The following is a 16,498-nucleotide window of genomic DNA, read 5'->3' as shown; positions in this document are numbered from 1 at the left end:
TCTGTGCCTAGGAGTACAGATAAGCAAAACTGAGACAAAACCAGAGATACATAAAACTAGGAGGAGGTCAGCCCCCTGTCTCTTCAAAATGCCCCGTGGAATAGCTAACATTTCTTCTCCAAATTCCCTTTTGATTACTCCTAAGCGTTACAAACACTGAGGTGGATACAAACACATTGCACATGTCTCTGCACAGAGAGACTACCCGTTACAACTGGCACACCATCTGCAGCAGGGCTCCTTCTCCTGCTTTGCACTGCACTAAACCAGGCTGGCCTCTCTTCCTCCTATTACAGAATCATAGACTCAGCCAGGTTGGAAGAGACCTCCAAGCTCATCCATCCCAACCTAGCACCCAGTCCTGGCCAATCAACCAGACCATGGCACTAAGTGCCTCAGCCAGGCTTGGCTTCAACACCTCCAGGGACAGTGACTCCACCACCTCCCTGGGCAGCCCATTCCAATGCCAATCACTCTCTCTGACAACAACTTCCTCCTAACATCCAGCACAGACCCCCCCAGGCACAACTGGAGACTTTGTCCCCTTCTTCTGTTGCTGCTTGCCTGGCAGAAGAGCCCAACCCCACCTGGCTACAGCCTCCCTTCAGGTAGTTGTAGGCAGCAATGAGCTCTGCCCTGAGCCTCCTCTGCTGCAGGCTGCACACCCCCAGCTCCCTCAGCCTCTCCTCACAGGGCTCTGCTCCAGGCCCCTCACCAGCTTTGTTGTCCTTCTCTGGACACCTTCCAGCACCTCAACATCTCTCTTGAATTGAGGAGCCCAGAACTGGACACAGCACTCAAGGTGTGGCCTGACCAGTGCTGAGTACTCTCAGAGCAAAGAGTAGGTTGATTTACTATCAGCTCACAGTTCATAACCCCACATTTTCTCATGTTTATAAATTAGATCTCTGGAGGACTGCTCTAAGACTTGTTTGCATGCACACAACAAATTTAATCTACAGAGGTCCCACACCTGTCAGCCTCTCAGAACTCTGGCATATTGCCTTTTTACTGGTGTTAACTCAGCTGCTGCTGGAATATCCCTTGTGGTCCTCTGCTGGAATATCCCTTATGGCTCTCTGCTGGAATATCCCTTGTGGTCCTCTGCTGGAATATCCCTTATGGCTCTCTGCTGGAATATCCCTTGTGGTCCTCTGCTGGAATATCCCTTATGGCTCTCTGCTGGAATATCCCTTATGGCTCTCTGCTGGAATATCCCTTATGGCTCTCTGCTGGAATATCCCTTGTGGTCCTCTGCTGGAATATCCCTTGTGGCTCTCTGCTGGAATATCCCTTGTGGCCCTCTGCTGGAATATCTCTTGTGGCCCTCTGCTGGAATATCCCTTGTGGCTCTCTGCTGGAATCCACATTGCTATTTTCTCCTTGACTACACCTGCTTACGGGGCTCTGAAGCACACAGACAGGTTGGGGGTGGAAGGGGCCCTTAGGGGCCATCTTAGAGCATGCCCTGCTCTGAACATCTGGGAGTTGTTGTGGTAGAGGTGCCACACCTCCTCTGGGCAATCATCCTGAGAGGCCACCCCCATGCTGAACTGACCTAACAGGGAGTGGCATCTGAGGTATACAGCTCTTGCACATCAACACACACTCCCCTGCTAGCAAAGGCTATGCTTCTAGCAACAACTTCATCTCCATTCCCCACATTTCTCCTTCCTTTCCTGAAGGACATTTTCATAGAATCATAGAATCAACCAGGTTGGAAGAGACCTCCAAGATCATCCAGTCCAACCTAGCACCCAGCCCTAACCAATCAACTAGATCATGGCACTAAGTGCCTCATCCAGTCTTTTCTTGAAGACCCCCAGGGACAGTGCCTCCACCACCTCCCTGGGCAGCCCATTCCAATGGGAATTTTGCTTCACTGATCTGTACCACATGTCCTTGCTGTTCCAAAGACCTGCTTTACACTGTCTCTCCTCACTTTCACCTTGCCAAGGACTCACTGTGATGGTTTGGGTGTTCTTCACCCCCCCACACTTAAGAAAATCACCCAGACTAGTCTCAGTCAAGCTGGAAATTGAAGAATGAGGCTTTATATTTACAGCCTAGCACAATACACAAGCAGGTATTTACAATATCTACAGCTAGAGACAGAAATAGACAAGTTAAAAAGTAATGCAGAAACACAACAGCCCTGCCAGAAACCAGAGTCCCTGGAGGGGCTCCCAACCACCCTTATACCTTCCTCCCACCCCTCTACCTTACCCCAGACTTTGCCTTACACTCAAGGTGAGTTTGCAGTGTCAGCCAGGGGGGTTAGGAAGCAGATGGGTTAGTTGTACAGACGGCAGGTTAGAGAGAGAAGTTCATGCAGACCCAGAGCCCGGAGAAAGACTCTGTTATCTGTGTTTGTGTTCTTGTTCTTATCCATCTCAGCAAGCCTATGAGTGCAGCAGCCATCACCATTGGTTCCTGTTCACAGCCTATCAGCTAGTTCTTCTCACCAAAATGTCCCAGCTAGGCTTACTCACTTTTATTTTCACCTCATGGCAAGAAATTCTTTAGCTTCAACTGCATTCCAATTTTAACCCCTCCCAGTTGTTATCCATCTCAGAAGAGAAGTGAATTTTTCAGTAGTGTAGATGTTGTACTTGGTTCTTCTGTGCTCATGCACTGTATATGAAGCTGGGCTTTGGCTTTCTCATTTTTTAACACATTGTAAGGAGTTCTCTTAGAATCATAGAATCATAGAATCAACCAGGTTGGAAGAGACCTCCAAGATCATCCAGTCCAACCTAGCACCCAGCCCTAGCCAGTCAACCAGACCATGGCACTAAGTGCCTCAGCCAGTCTTTTCTTGAAGACCCCCAGGGACGGTGCCTCCACCACCTCCCTGGGCAGCCCATTCCAATGCCAATCACTCTCTCTGTGAAAAACTTCCTCCTAACATCCAGCCTATACCTACCCTGGCACAACTTGAGACTGTGTCCCCTTGTTCTATTGCTGGTTGCCTGGGAGCAGAGGCCACCCCCCACCTGGCTACAATGCCCCTTCAGGTAGTTGTAGACAGTAATAAGATCACCTCTGAGCCTCCTCTTCTCCAGGCTAAACAGGCCCAGCTCCCTCAGCCTCTCCTCATAGGATTTGTGCTTAAGTAGTACTTTGTGCTGTAAGGTCACCTGGCACTCCAAATTACAAGACCTTATATCTAGTGCAAGTCCATTTCTTCCCCTTCAAAAAAATCAGCCTAGGCAAAGGCCCAAATCTTTACAAAATAGCTAAAACCAACCCAAGCAAATACTTAAACCTGTCTGCAAAAATACTTTTTGCCAATTGCAAGAACAGGGGAAATTAATGAGGTGTTTTTTTCCCTGGTTTTGTAGATCTCTTAACCATCTCCCTTAAAATTTCATGCTAAAATAAAACCATAATGCAGTCTTTGGCAAGAAGTGAAATTTGGCAGAGGCTACTGAAAGTGCCTTTAAAACAGACCCAAACTTGGCCAAGTAGCTGCAAAGCATGAGTTGCACAAGTTCAGTAGAACTATTTCAGCTGCACAGAAATCTCTTCTACATTTTCAGCTGTGCTTAGAGAGTGAAGGGCAAGCACCACACAAGAGAGACCACAGAGCTGCAAGTCCATAAGGCACCAAGAGACAAGGAAAGACTACCAGTACCATTGGCTCAGAGTAAAAGGGCAGGCAATTCTCTTTGCATGGACTGAAGTTGCAGTACCCTTGTAAGGCTCCTCTGAGAGTAGTGAGGTGATTTATTATCCCACCTTGGGTCTTGTGGAAGCTGACCTTCTCCTAGTTTTATGTATCTCTGGTTTTGTCTCAGTTTTGCTTATCTGCACTCCTAGGCACAGAAACAGAGACTCCTTCATCCTGGAGTTTGCTACACTGCTGTAACATAATCACAAATGCTCCTTATTCTTGTGGAGGAACTCCAGGGAAGCCGAAATCAAAAGCTCACATACACAGAATCACAGAATCAGTCAGAGTGGGAAGGGACCACAAGGATCATCTAGTTCCAACCCCCCTGCCATGGACAGGGACATCCTACCCTAGAGCAGGCTGGCCACAGCCTCAGCCAGCCTGGCCTTAAACACCAGGGTGACGAGGCTGGTGAGAGGCCTTGAGCACAGCCCTACGAGGAGAGGCTGAGGGAGCTGGGATTGGTTAGCCTGGAGAAGAGGAGGCTCAGGGCAGACCTCATTGCTGTCTACAGCTACCTGAGGGGTGGTTGTGGCCAGGAGGAGGTTGCTCTCTTCTCTCAGGTGGCCAGCACCAGAACAAGAGGACACAGCCTCAGGCTGTGCCAGGGGAGATTTAGGCTGGAGGTGAGGAGAAAGTTCTTCCCTGAGAGAGTCATTGGACACTGGAATGGGCTGCCCGGGGAGGTGGTGGAGTCGCCGTCCCTGGAGCTGTTCAAGGCAGGACTGGACGTGGCACTTGGTGCCATGGTCTGGCCTTGAGCTCTGTGGTAAAGGGTTGGACTTGATGATCTGTGAGGTCTCTTCCAACCCTGGTGATACTGTGATACTGTGATACCTCCTGGCCCTTCTCTGGACACACTCCAGCACATCCACATCCTTCTTGCAATGGGGGCTCCAGAACTGGCTGCAGTACTGCAGGTGGGGTCTCAGCAGAGCACAGTAGACTGTACACTTGCACTGTCTGTGAGTGAGATCACAACTCCTCCTATTTAGAAGTGAAGTAATTGGCATTTCTTCTCGTTTCTCCTTTTCCACGTGGAATTTAAGGGATGTAATAATCATACCCAAGGAATTCTGAGACAGCAGTTAAATTCAAGGTTGGTAATACTGCAGCAGAATAGTTTCATATCATCATATGTACTGCCCTACTACTTCATGGCTGCTCTACAGATAATCCTACATTTGACCTGCTATAGAGTAGCTCCATGGAGAAGTACCTTGGAGTCCTGCTTAATAACAAGTTATCCTTGAGACAGCAACATGCCTTGGTGGACAAGAAAGCCAACAGTATACTTGGGTGCATTAAGAGTGTGTCCAGCAGGTTAGGGGAGGTTCTCCTCTCCCTTTACTCAGTCTTAGTTAGAATACATCTGGAACATGTGTACTGTTCTGAGGTCCCCAGTTCAAGAGAGATAGGGAATTACTGGATTAAGTTCAGAGGAGGGCTGCAAAGATGATTAAGGGACTGGAGCATCTCTCTTATGAGGTGTGCTAGTCTGCACCTAGCTGGGATATTCTGGTGAGAAGAATTAGATGACAGGCTGTGAAAAGGAAACAATGGTGATGGCTGCTGCACTCATAGGCTTGCTGAGATGGATAAGAACATAAACATAGATAACAGAGTTGCTCTCTGGGCTCTGGGGCTGCATGAACTTCTCTCTAATCTAATTTGCTGCCTGACTAATCCACAATAACCCCAAGCAGTGCTACAGGCTGGGGACTGAGTGGCTGAGAGCAGCCAGGAAGAAAGGGACCTGGGGGTGCTGATAGATAGTAGCTGAACATGAACCAGCAGTGTGCCCAGGTGGCCAAGAGAGCCAATGGCATCCTGGCCTGCATCAGGAACAGTGTGGCCAGCAGGACAAGGGAGGTTCTTCTTCCCCTGTACTCAGCACTGCTCAGGCCACACCTTGAGTACTGTGTCCAGTTCTGGGCCCCTCAATTCAAGAGAGATGTTGAGGTGCTGGAAGGTGTCCAGAGAAGGGTGACAAAGCTGGTGAGGGGCCTGGAGCACAGCCCTGTGAGGAGAGGCTGAGGGAGCTGGGGGTGTGCAGCCTGCAGCAGAGGAGGCTCAGGGCAGAGCTCATTGCTGTCTACAACTACCTGAAGGGAGGCTGTAGCCAGGTGGGGTTGGGCTCTTCTGCCAGGCAAGCAGCAACAGAACAAGGGGACACAGTCTCAAGCTGTGCCAAGGGAAGTACAGGCTGGATGTTAGGAGGAAGTTGTTGTCAGAGAGAGTGATTGGCATTGGAATGGGCTGCCCAGGGAGGTGGTGGAGTTGCCATCCCTGGAGGTGTTGAAGCAAAGCCTGGCTGAGGCACTTAGTGCCATGGTCTGGTTGACTGGCCAGGGCTGGGTGCTAGGTTGGACTGGCTGAGCTTGGAGCTCTCTTCCAACCTGCTTGATTCTGTGATGGAGTTGTCATCCCTGGAGGTGTTTAAAGGGAGAGTGGATGTGGTGCTTGAGGCTATGGTCTGGTGATGAAGGCTGCTGGGATGAAGGTTGGACTGGCTGATGCTGGTGCTCCTTTGCAGCCATAGAGATTCCCAGTGCTGAGATGTTGTGCTGAGGGCTTTGGGTTAGTCAAGGACTTGTCAGTGTGAAAGCAATAACTGGACTTGATGAGCTTGGAGGGCTTTTCCAGGCTAAGAAATTCTGTGGCTCTGTGACAATATCTATGCAGGGTGTTTCCAGCAGTGGGTACACCAAGTTTGTATTTCAACTGGTGATCTGGGTGCCCTCTCTTTGTCAAGTAAGATGTGAGCAATGTGGCAGCTCTATACTTGCAGTTGTAAGCACTCATGCCTAACAAACTCTGCCTTGTGTAGCCCAAACTGTGCTTCACCTAGCAGCATGCTGGAGGGAACAGCTGCTTAATGATGGACCTTAGCCAGCTGTGCTCCTTACTCCTGACACAGTAGCTGTTGAAAATCACAAAGCTCAAATATGTTATGCTTCACTGAACCTAAGTAAGTTTGTGCTGGGCCACATGGGGAGGTAAATACTTTGAAGAGTAAGCTAATGGGCAGCAGATGATGGCATGGTGTTCTAAGTGCACATAAAGGTAGGGCACAGAGGCCTTATTTGATGGTTACATGGGCCACTGGCATGCTCAGAGGCTGCAGCAGCTCTGCTGTGAGCACAGAGTGAAAGAGTTGGGGCTCTGCAGGCTGGAGCAGAGGAGGCTCCCAGGTGACCTTCTTGTGGCCTTCCAGGATCTGAAGGGGGCCTACAGAAAGCTGGGGAGGGACTTTTTAGGCTCTGAGGGAGTGACAGGACTGCAGGGGATGGAGCAAAGCTGGAGGTGAGAAGAGTCAGACTGGACATGAGGAGGAAGTTGTTGAGCAGGAGAGTGGTGAGAGGCTGGAATGGGTTGCCCAGGGAGGTGGTTGAGGCCCCATGGCTGGAGGTGTTTAAGGCCAGGCTGGCTGAGGCTGTGGGCAGCCTGCTCTAGGGTAGGGTGTCCCTGGGCACGGCAGGGGAGTTGGATCAGGATGATGCTTGTGGTCCCTTCCAACCCTGCCTGATTCTAGGATTCTATGTATTTAGTTATCACAGAATCATAGTAGCTTTGACCTGCACAGATTACTCTTTTTTTCCCAACACAGAGCAGTACTGACGAGAATGAAAGACCAAACTGCAGTTATTTGCCCTTCTTCCACCTAAGCCCAGCCACATGCCAAGGAAAGAATTCAGTGTGTTTGCTCAGCAGGTTCCTTACCTCTCCTGTCTGTAGTGAGAGGTAGAACATTTACTCAACCCAGACACTTGTTTCAGTTTGCTTTAGCCTTTCATCTTGTACAAGTAATGCTCATTAAATGTCAGAGACTCAGCCACATATCTGGTGGCACTTGTAGGGAGTAATGAAGGTGTGATGGTTTGGGTGTTCCCTGCCCCCCCACACTTAAGTAAAATCACCCAGACTAGACTCAGTCAAGCTGGAAATTGAAGAATGAAGCTTTATATTTACAGCTCAGCACAATATCCAAGCAGGTATCTACAATATCTACAGCTACAGATAGAAATAGACAAGTTAAAAATACAGACACACAGCAGCCTTCCCAGAAACCAGAGTCCCCAGGAGGGGCTCACAACCATCCTGCCACCTCCTTTCCACCCCTCTACCTTATCCCAGACTTCGCCTTATGCTCAAGATGAGTTTGCAGGGTTGGCCAGGGGGCTTAGGAAGCAGATAGAATCATAGAATCAAGCAGGCTGGAAGAGACCTCCAAGCTCAGCCAGTCCAACCTAGCACCCAGCCCTGGTCAATCAACCAGACCATGGCACTAAGTGCCTCAGCCAGGCTTTTCTTGAACACCTCCCAGGATGGTGACTCCACCACCTCCCTGGGCAGCCCATTCCAATGCCAATCACTCTCTCTGACAACAACTTCCTCCTAACATCCAGCACAGACCTCCCTCAGCACAGCTTGAGACTGTGTCCCCTTGTTCTGTTGCTGGTTGTCTGGCAGAAGAGCCCAACCCCACCTGGCTACAGCCTCCCTGCAGGTACCTGTAGACAGCAATGAGCTCTGCCCTGAGCCTCCTCTTCTGCAGGCTGCACACCCCCAGCTCCCTCAGCCTCTCCTCACAGGGCTGTGCTCCAGGCCCCTCCCCAGCCTTGCTGCCCTTCTCTGGACACATTCCAGCACCTCAACAGCTCTCTGGAATTGAGGAGCCCAGAACGGGACACAGCACTCAAGGTGTGGCCTGAGCAGTGCTGAGCACAGGGGCAGAAGAACCTCCCTTGTCCTGCTGGCCACACTGTTCCTGAGCCAGGCCAGGATGCCATTGGCTCTCTTGGCCACCTGGGCACACTGCTGGCTCATGTTCAGCTACTCTCTACCAGTACCCCCAGGTGCCTTTCTGCCTGTGTGCTCCCTAGCCACCTCAACATCTCTCTTGAATGGAGGAGCCCAGATTCTAGAAGGCAATGAGCAGACTGCTAAACAAGCAGAGTTAAAACCTGTGTGAAGAGCGTTTCTCGGCTTAGCTATGCAGCTCACTCAGTTACATGTGCAAATACTATCCATTCTTCTCTGCAGGCAGTAACAACACTGCTGCTGTCGATCAAAAGGCTTTAAGGAAAACAATGTATTTCTTTTTATTGCATAGCTTTGGTGATGTCTTTTCCCCAGAAGGCTACCTTGATTCCTGTTAATAGTGCTGCCTTTGAGGAAGCAGATGCTTGCCGCAGCGGTATCCAGTAGACTGAGCCTTTTCTCCCTGAAGCTGGAGGGACTAACCCCCTAGAGCCTTGAATTACAGGCATTGCAAAATTAAAAGGCAAGACTACTCTGAAGCTCTGGTTCATGCTTATCTTGAAACCCAAACATCACAGAACAAAGAATAGTTTGAAACTCTTTCAGTCATGGTATTTATTTGACCCCCAATTTAAGGATCAACTCTTAAGCCACAGTTTGGGCTAGCAGAATTGTGTTCCCTGCTCTGCTCTCACACTTGTGGAGGGTGACTCACAGCACCAATGGATGTGTGGTGCAGCAGCCAGGCTGGAGGGCAGGGATCCATCCAGAGGGAGCTGGACAGGCTGCAGAGGTGGGCACAAGCCAACCTCAGGAGGTGCAACAAGAGCAAGTGCAAGGTCCTGCAGCTGAGTGGAGGCAATGCCAAGCACAACTCCAGGCTGGGCAGGGAGTGGCTGGAGAGCAGCCCTGAGGAGAGGGACTTGGGGGTGCTGCTGGAGGAGAAGCTCAACAGGAGCCAGCAGTGTGCACTTGCAGCCCAGAAAGCCAAGCAGAGCCTGGGCTGCATCAGGAGAAGTGTGGCCAGCAGGTGGAGGGAGGTGATTCTCCCCCTCTACTCTGCACTGCTGAGACCCCACCTGGAGTACTGCATCCAGCTCTGGAGCTCCTATGACAAGAGGGATACTGCAGCATGTCAAGAAAGGGCCAGGAGGATGCTGAGAGGGCTGCAGCAGCTCTGCTATGAGGACAGACTGAAAGAGCTGGGGCTGCTGAGTCTGGAGAAGAGGAGTCTGCAAGGTGACCTTGTGGCCTTTTAATATCTGAAGGGAGCCTCCAAAAAATGTGGGGAGGGACTTTTCAAGTTATCAGGGAGTGCCAGAGCTGGGGGGAATGGAGCAAAGCTGGAGGTGGGGAGATTGAAACTGGATGTGAGGAGGAAGTTGTTGAGCATGAGAGTGGTGAGAGGCTGGAATGGGTTGCCCAGGGAGGTGGTTGAGGCTCCATGGCTGGAGGTGTTTCAGGCCAGGCTGGATGAGGCTGTGGCCAGGCTGATCTAGGGTAGAGTGTCCCTGCCTATGGCAGGGGGATTGCAGCTGGCTGATCCTTGTGGTCCCTTCCAACCCTGTCTAATTCTGACTCCATGTGCTGTCACAGATGACAAACCCCAGCATTTCCTGCTGAGGCCCAGGCAGCTGGAGCAGGCTGAACTGCCATGCCTGGCATGCTCACCTCATGAGACTTGCAATGCAAACATCAAGCTTAGACAACATCCCAGTTCTGCACTCCACATTCCAATGACCTCTCGAAGTGATAAGGAAACCTTTGATGTCACTAGCAGTGATGCTGAGGGCACAGGAAGGTTCACCCCAGCCTACTGCCTTACTGCAGTCAGCATTCACTTCTCAGCAATAGGAAGCAGGATGCTGGGCACTCAGCCAGGATCATCCTTGGCTGCCTGCAGGGGGAAAGGTCTCATCCTTAGGGACAGCAGAGGAGCAGGAGCCAGCTGTTGGACAGAAAGGATTCTGGAGGAGTCAATGGAGCTGCACTAAATATCAAGTCATATTGTCAGAAGAACCTCTGGGTGAGAAACAAGGTCTACAAACTCAAAAACAAAGGAGAAAAAAAAGAAAAGCTTTGGAAAAAAAGGCCATTTACTTTTTCATGAGCAATAGCCACAGGACTTCTTGAGCTGGAACTCCAACCAGTACTATGATAACAACATGAAGCATAAGATTTTTTTTTTCCCCCAAATTCATGTTTCAGGAGTGGTAAATGTACTTAAAATGCCGTGTTAAGCAAGTGGTAGGACCTGATCCAGTGCCCTCTGAACTTGCTGCAACTCAAGAAATGTTCTTCCCTTGAAGAATAACTTCTGTTTGGTGCTTTTGGTTCCCCAAGTGTCTTACCAGAACACATGGAAGGATATAACCAGAGCTCAAACCTCCCCTTCTCTTGTCCAGCCTCACAAACTTACATAGATGAGATTATGTCAGCAATGGAAAAAATGAACAGTACATTTGTGCATAGAATCATAGACTCAGCCAGCTTGGAAGAGACCACCAGGCTCATCCAGCCCAACCTAGCACCCAGTCCTGGCCAATCAACCAGACCATGGCACTAAGTGCCTCAGCCAGGCTTGGCTTCAACACCTCTAGGCACAGTGCCTCCACCACCTCCCTGGGCAGCCCATTCCAATGCCAATCACTCTCTCTGACAACAACTCCCTCCTAACATCCAGCCTAGACCTCCCCTGGCACAGATTGAGACACTGTCCCCTTGTTCTGTTGCTGGTTGCCTGGCAGAAGAGCCCAACCCCACCTGGCTACAGCCTCCCTTCAGGTGGTTGTAGACAGCAATGAGGTCTGCCCTGAGCCTCCTCTTCTGCAGGCTGCACACCCCCAGCTCCCTCAGCCTCTCCTCACAGGGCTGTGCTCCAGGCCCCTCACCAGCTTTGTTGCCCTTCTCTGGACACCTTCCAGCACCTCAGCATCTCTCTTGAATTGAGGAGCCCAGAACTGGACACAGCACTCAAGGTGTGGCCTGACAAGTGCTGAGTACAGGGGCAGAAGAACCTCCCTTGTCCTGCTGGCCACACTGCTCCTGAGCCAGGCCAGGATGCCATTGGCTCTCTTGGCCACCTGGGCTCACTGCTGGCTCATGTTCAGCTACTGTCTACCAGCACCCCCAGGTCTCTCTCCACCTGGCTGCTCTCAGCCACTCAGTCCCCAGCCTATAGTGCTGCTTGGAGTTGTTGTGGCCAGTGTGTAGATCCCTGCACTTGGCCTTGTTCAATCTCATCCCATTACAGAATCATAGAATCAGTCAGGGTTGGAAGGGACCACAAGGAGCAGCCAGTGCCAACCCCCCTGCCATGCCCAGGAACACCATACCCTAGAGCAGGCTGCACACAGCCTCAGCCAGCCTGGCCTTAACCACCTCCAGCCATGGGGCCTCAACCACCTCCCTGGGCAACCCATTCCAGCCTCTCACCACTCTCATGCTCAGCAACTTCCTCCTCACCTCCAGCCTGACTCTCCCCACCTCCAGCTTTGCTCCATATCCCCCAGTCCTGTCACTGCCTGAGAGTCTAAAAAGTCCCTCCCCAGCTTTTTTGTAGGTGCTAAGCTTGGCTTTGTTGATTTTCATATTGTTTTTACTATTCCAAAGTTAATGCTTTAAAGGGTGTTATTGACTCTCAGCCTTGCTACCAGTGATAATGAAAAAGGTAATCTCTTGTATGATTTGGACATGTTTCTCCTATAGTTGTTAGGTGAAAACAGTCTTAAACTTTCAGTTACACAGTCACCTTTGCTTTCTGTTCTAAATCCCTAGGTGGAATATTTGAGGGCTGTTTGCAAAGCTGCTGTCATCCTCCAGGTAAGTTTACATTTCAGAGCAATGCTTATTTAGAGTACTTTGCAGTTGACACTGTGCTATGATGAAAGAATTGTGCAAACAGCATTGATTTCTGTATTTAATAAAAACTAGTTCAGATTAGATGGGCTGAGATTGAAGAAGGCCAAGTGCAGGGATCTACACATTGGCCACAACAACCCAAACCAGGACTACAGGCTGGGGACTGAGTGGTTGGAGAGCAGACAGGCAGAGAGGGACCTGGGGGTACTGGTACACAGGAGCTGAACATTAGCCAGCAGTGAGCCCAGGTAGCCAGTGGCATCCTGGCCTGTATCAGGAGCAGTGTGGCCAGTAGGACAAGGGAGGTTATTCTTCCTCTGTGCTCGGCACTGGGCAGGCCACACCTTGAGTGCTGTGTCCAGTTCTGGGCTCCTCAATTCCAGAGAGATATTGAGGTACTGGAAGGTGTCCAGAGAAGGGTGACAAAGCTGGTGAGGGGCCTGGAGCACAGCCCTGTGAGGAGAGGCTGAGGGAGCTGGGGGTGTGCAGCCTGCAGAAGAAGAGGCTCAGGGCAGACCTCATTGCTGTCTGCAGCTGCCTGAAGGGAGGCTGTAGCCAGGTGGGGTTGGTCTCTTCTGCCAGGCAACCAGCAACAGAACAAGGGGACACAGTCTCAAGGAAGTTGTTGGCAGAGAGAGTGATTGGCATTGGAATGGGCTGCCCAGGGAGGTGGTGGAGTTGCCATCCCTGGAGGTGTTGAAGCAAAGCCTGGATGAGGCACTTAGTGCCATGGTCTGGTTGACTGGCCAGGGCTGGGTGCTAGGTTGGCCTGGCTGAGCCTGGAGGTCTCTTCCAGCGTAGCTGATTCTGTGACTTTGCCCTGATGGGAAGTCACAGGCTCCGATGGTGTGCAGTAATGCTGCCACAGGTGTGACAGGTGTGGATGCCACTGCTAACACTGGGCTCTCTGGGAGTGCACAAAAGAAAAGACTTTTGGTTAAAGGCAAATTACTGAAGTGCCAATACAATTAATGTATTTTCATCTAAATTCACTGTACTGCTTTGCCATCTGTCAGTTTGCTGTAGGCAGACAGCTGAGCCTCAGGCAAGAAAGTTGGAGAGCCCCTTCTAGAGTCACAGGCACAGCGGCTCACTCATCGGCCTCTGTGCAGACCCTGCCACAGCAGAGACATCTTGGCTGGCTTTGCACAGCCTACAGCCACACACTGGGTCCTTCCAGCCACTTGCCTTCTCCCACCTCCAGAGCAGAGCAGTAATCCTAATCACAGAATCAACCAGGTTGGAAGAGATCTCCAAGCTCAGCCAGTCCAACCTAGCACCCAGCCCTGGCCAGTCAACACCTCCAGGGATGGTGACTCCACCACCTCCCTGGGCAGCCCATTCCAATGCCAATCACTCTCTCTGACAACAACTCCCTCCTAACATCCAGCACAGACCTCCCCTGGCATAGCTTGAGACTGTGTCCCCTTGTTCTGTTGCTGGTTGCCTGGCAGCAGAGCCCAACCCCACCTGGCTACAGCCTCCCTTCAGGTAGCTGTAGACAGCAATGAGCTCTGCCCTGAGCCTCCTGTCGGACTACCACTGGAGCTGCATTCTGACCACATCATGTACTTTGCCCACATCAAGTAAACAACCAATCTTGCATATGGTAGCAATGAAATAAAACAAACAAAGAAAGAAAAAAGGGGGTGAGGGGGAGGGGATGTAGTTTTCAAGCAGTGCTTACATGTGAGAAAAGCTATGATGAATGATTCAGAAAACACTGGCAAAGGTGAGGATTGAAGCTGTGCTCAGTAAGCTTAATGCAGGGTTCAGACAGCAAGAGCCAGACAGTCTGTGCTTCAAACTTTGAAAGAAACAGTGCATGAAATTGCAGGGGGGTTAATTAATTTGTCATACTGCAGTTTGTACAACCTGATTAGGTAACAGCATCTAATATGGTATCACATAGGAGAGGATTCATCAGGCTGGGTAATTACATAGATTAGAAGAGGAGCTCTGAAATGCTTACAGGGCTGGCTCAGAGAGAAATGCAATCAGCAGTGCTGAAAGGACTGCTGGCCTCAAAGGAATTTACTGGGGGGGGGCTCCTGAAGAGTAAGCTGATATTCCTTAGCCTTCTCCTTGATTTCCATTTGCAACACCACAAAGACTGTGAATGTGCAGATTACATAAGATAAGGATGCAAATCTAGCAAGCAGCTCTGGCACAGATGACTTTGAGATTTAGGTAACAAAAATGGGATAAGAAACTAGAAAATGCCAAGCCAAATGCTGGAGACTAATACCAAGAATTTCTGGCATGAGTCAGCAGCTCACCAGTTCAGACTGGGTGTGCCAACACGATGCCAAGCGACTGACCGGCAGTGCCATGCAGCCACAGAAAGAGGTAAATGCAACTGCACAATGCCTCTGGTGAGGCACTTCTGGTAAAGCCCAAGGGCAAGGTCTTGCATCTGGGTGGAGGCAATGCCAAGCACAAATCCAGGCTGGTCAGGGAGTGGCTGGAGAGCAGCCCTGGGGAGAGGGACTTGGGGGTGCTGCTGGAGGAGAAGCTCAACAGGAGCCAGCAGTGTGCACTTGCAGCCCAGAAAGCCAAGCAGAGCCTGGGCTGCAGCAGGAGAAGTGTGGCCAGCAGGTGGAGGGAGGTGATTCTACCCCTCTGCTCTGCTCTGCTGAGACCCCACCTGGAGTACTGCATCCAGTTCTGGGGCCCTCATTACAAGAGGGATGCTGAAGCATGTCGAGAAAGGGCCAGGAGGATGCTCAGAGGGCTGCAGCAGCTCTGCTGTGAGCACAGACTGAAAGAGTTGAGTTGGAGAAATTCTTGTTAGCAGAGCACGCAAGAATTGATAAACAATGAGCAACCCGTGCTGGGAATGTCCTTGAATCCATCTTGGGAGTTTAGATAGCAGGCACAGGGTGGCTTCCCCCCACATGCAGCTGCAGGGGGTGGAGTGCAGCTGCAGGTGGGCGGAGTTAGCCAGCCCCAGAGGCTGACCCTCAGATTGTTACGGTATACTGACCTATCCATGCCTTACAAGTAACCCTGTACCCTCTGACTGTAACCAATCTTGGTGGAGCAGCCTCTTGCTAGAATGCATATAAGTCTCTGCATCACAGAAATAAAGTGGACTATGACCATCTAACCACATTGGTGAACAAAGAGTCATCTTCCCATAGCACTCCACCGAATGTGTTTTCTGACAGAGTTGGGGCTGTGCAGTCTGGAGAAGAGGAGGCTCCCAGGTGACCTTCTTGTGGCCTTCCAGGATCTGAAGGGGGCTACAAAACAGCTGGGGAGGAACTTCTTAGCCTCTGAGGGAGTGACAGGACTGGAGGGAATGGAGCAAAGCTGGAGGTGGGGAGACTGAAACTGGATGTGGGGAGGAAATTGCTGAGCATGAGAGTGGTGAGAGGCTGGAATGGGTTGCCCAGGGAGGTGCTTGAGGCTCCATCCCTACAGGCATTTAAGGCCAGGCTGGCTGAGGCTGTGTGCAGCCTGCTCTAGGGTAGGGTGTCCCTGGCCATGGCAGGGGGGTTGGAACTGGATGATCCTTTTGGTGCCTTCCAACACTGACTGATTCTATGATTTTATGAAAGACTGAGAAATATTTGTGCTGTTTTAAGGCCTTGTCACAGTGACAGCAGGAACAAATTTGCATTGGATCAGCAAAGCTTTCAGAGCACAGAATCGTAGAATCACAGAATCAGCCAGGTTGGAAGAGAGCTCCAAGCTCAGCCAGTCCAACCTAGCACCCAGCCCTGGACAATCAACCGGACCATGGCACTAAGTGCCTCAGCCAGGCTTGGCTTCAACACCTCTAGGGATGGTGACTCCACCACCTCCCTGGGCAGCCCATTCCAATGCCAATCACTCTCTCTGACAACAACTTCCTAACAACATCCAGCCTAGACCTCCCCAAACACAACTTGAGACTGTGTCCCTTTGTTCTATTGCTGGTTGCCTGGCAGAAGAGACCAACCCCACCTGGCTACAGCCTCCCTTCAGGGAGTTGTAGACAGCAATGAGGTCTGCCCTGAGCCTCCTCTTCTGCAGGCTGCACACCCCCAGCTCCCTCAGCCTCTCCTCACAGGGTTGTGCTCCAGGCTCCTCACCAGCTTCGTTGCCCTTCTCTGGACACCTTCCAGCACCTCAACATCTCTCTTGAATTGAGGAGCCCAGAACTGGACACAGCACTCAAGCTGTGGCCTGCCCAGTGCTGAGTACAGGGGC

General features: G+C 51.0%; 1 protein-coding gene across 2 annotated transcripts in view; it reads right to left on the bottom strand.

Annotated features, from left to right (window-relative positions):
- Window positions 1–16,498, bottom strand: part of ANKH (ANKH inorganic pyrophosphate transport regulator) — a 152,202-nt gene that overhangs the window by 78,661 nt on the left and 57,043 nt on the right. The gene's annotated exons all lie outside the window — the stretch shown is intronic.

This window comes from Pogoniulus pusillus, chromosome 21, assembly GCF_015220805.1.
Source record: "Pogoniulus pusillus isolate bPogPus1 chromosome 21, bPogPus1.pri, whole genome shotgun sequence".
Lineage (NCBI taxonomy): Eukaryota > Metazoa > Chordata > Aves > Piciformes > Lybiidae > Pogoniulus > Pogoniulus pusillus.
The sequence above is the reverse complement of the archived record's forward strand: the minus strand, read 5'-3'. Positions and strand labels throughout refer to the sequence as shown.